This window comes from Sturnus vulgaris, unplaced genomic scaffold (assembly GCF_052056855.1).
Source record: "Sturnus vulgaris isolate bStuVul1 unplaced genomic scaffold, bStuVul1.hap1 Scaffold_570, whole genome shotgun sequence".
Classification (NCBI taxonomy): domain Eukaryota; kingdom Metazoa; phylum Chordata; class Aves; order Passeriformes; family Sturnidae; genus Sturnus; species Sturnus vulgaris.
The window spans coordinates 65,001-67,500 of NW_028276557.1; the positions used below are offsets into that span (position 1 = coordinate 65,001).

Below are 2,500 nucleotides of genomic sequence, written 5' to 3' on the forward strand. Positions count from 1 at the left end.
CCCGGCGGGGCCATGCAGGTCGTTTCCCTCACCCCAGGGCCAGGTACCTAGCGCTTCGCGCCTCGGCGGTCTCCTGCCGGTTTCCCTCGGCGTCGTCAAACGCCTGTTGGGGGCCGAAAGGGCCGCCGAGCCGGGCGGAGGTTTAAAGACTCGGGCGGCCCGGCACGGCCCCGCCGCGGCGGCGGCGGCGGTGGCGGCGGCGGCAGCGGGTGTCGGGCGGTGGCGGCGCGGGGCGCCATCGAGGGGTGGGGAGCTACTCCCGCCGATCCCCTGCGGTGGCGTGTCCGTCGCGACCGGCCGCGCTCGCCGTCGTCGGCGTCCCGCCGCGCTTGCCCGCGCGCGGGGGCCACCCGTGCCGGGCCGGGGAAGGGGCGCCCTGCCCCCCCCCTCTCTGCGGCCCGGTCTCGGCGGAGAGGCCGCGGCGCGCGATCGGCCGCGGGGGGCCGACCCCGCTGGCCTCTGCGATGCGGGGCGACGCCGGCAGAGGGCGCGCGCTCTCTGCCTTACCTACCTCAGCTGCGGGGTTGCGGCCGCCGGGGCCCGCCGCGCTCTCTCGCTCTTTCTCCTTAGCCGCCGCCGCGGGCTCGCGGGCGGCGCCGCGTCAGGCGCGACCGCGCGCCTCTCGCCTCGACGGCCTTGTCGCCTCGAACCGCACCGCGGCGGCGCCGGCCGCCGGCCACCCCTGACTCGGAGCGCTGTCCCCGCCCGTTGGGGCGCAGCGCTCGGCCGGCTCCTCCATCGCCGGAGGTCCGGCGGGCGCGGGCGACCCCGTGCCGAGCGGCGGCGTCGCCGCTCGGCGAGTGTCCCCGCCCCCCCCGGGGGGGGGGGACGGTCGGCCGCGAGGCGCCCGCCTTCACCGGCGGCCGTCCCGGCCCGGGCCCCGCCCGTCCGCTTCCCCGTCGCCCTTCCCGGCCGCGTGTGGGCCAAAAAAAAGGGGAGGCGTGCGGGGCGGCCGCGGGGGCGCTTCCCCGTCCGGTCCCCGAGTGGAAACGAGGGGAGCGGGCGGTGCCCCCCGGCTCAGCCGCCGTACGCCTGCCCGCTGGGCGCGTGCTCGCGGAAGGGCAGCTCGGCGGTGCGAAGCGGCGGCGGTCCCGGGAGTGCGGCCGCGGGTGGCGGAGGGGTTTTGCCGAGCGGCAGACCTCGGGCGCTCCGCGATGCCGGCTCGGGTCTCGGCGGCGTCCCGCCTCCGGCGCCGGTGGCGGAGCGCGGCCCGCCGGGCGTTCGCCTTCCGGCGGGCAAGCGGTCCCGCGCCAGGGGTTGCGCCGGCGGAACGGTCCCGCCGCCGCGTGGCGTTTCGGGCGACGTTCAGGGGCCGCTGGCGGGAGAGCCGGCCCCCGCGTTTTGGCGCGGCGGCGTTCCGCGAGTCGGCGGAGCGGTGAAAAGGAGAAGCCAGGGAGTGAGCCGGGAGCGGCGGGGGCCGGCGGTCGCGCCCCCGGCCCGCGAACGCGTAGTCGTCCCGTGATCGAGAGGCCGGGCGGGCCACCGTGCCCCCCGCGGTCCGGCGCGTTGCCGCACAAGCCCCTCCGCGCGGAGGTCGGGCCGAGCCCGGGCGCCTGGGCCGCCTCCGAAGGACGGCACGCGAGGCGGCGTCTCCCCTCGCGGGGGGAGGCGGTCGGGGGCGCGGGCCCCTCCGCCTTTCTTTGGCCGACCTTCGGAGCGTTGCGCGGGGTTTCTCTTTTTTGCCCCGCGCTTTCTCCTCCTCCTCCTCCGTTTGTGTGTGCTCGTACGGTCGAAGCGGGGCGCGCGGGGGCGCGCGCGTCCCTGCAGAAACAGAAAAGGGGCCGCTTCACGCGAGCGGTCCCGAAAGCCAGACAACTCTTAGCGGTGGATCACTCGGCTCGTGCGTCGATGAAGAACGCAGCTAGCTGCGAGAATTAATGTGAATTGCAGGACACATTGATCATCGACACTTCGAACGCACTTGCGGCCCCGGGTTCCTCCCGGGGCTACGCCTGTCTGAGCGTCGCTTGACGATCAATCGCCGTCCGGGGGGGCCACCCCGGCGGCGCGGCTGGGGTTGCCTCGCAGGCCCGTTGCCCGCGGTCGACGTCGACGTCGTCGTCGTCGTCGCCGCGCAGGGCCTTCGTCCCCCTAAATGCAGACTCGGGGAGCGCTCCGTAGCTCCCCGCTCCCGGAACGAGCCGCTGGGGCGGAGCTCGTCCTTGCCGGGGCCGTGCCGCGGTGCGGTGGCGGTGGCCGGGGAGAGCGAGAGTCGGCGTCGAAGACGCCGCCGTGGGCCGTGCGAGAGAGACGAGAGAGCGAGAGGGCCGAGAGGGAGGCGAGGCGCGGGCCTCGCCCCCGGGCTCTCCCCCCCGTGCGGGCGGCTGTCTGCGGGTGGGTACCGCGGGGGTACCGTGCCGTGCTGCCGCGCGCGCGCGAGGCCGAGAGCGCCGGGGACGGGGGTGCGACCCCCTCCTCCTTCCCGCGAAGCCCTCCCCTCCTCTCTCTGTCGCCGTCGCGTTTCTCTCTCTCCCCGCTTGAGGTCGCCGCTTTTCCCGCC

General features: G+C 76.8%; 1 non-coding gene across 1 annotated transcript; it reads left to right on the forward strand.

Annotated features, from left to right (window-relative positions):
* Positions 1-1,813: 1,813 nt before the first annotated feature.
* LOC148217592 (5.8S ribosomal RNA) lies at positions 1,814-1,966 on the forward strand. The gene has a single exon (XR_015800962.1). It is a non-coding gene; the product is annotated as a 5.8S ribosomal RNA (ribosomal RNA).
* Positions 1,967-2,500: the final 534 nt, after the last annotated feature.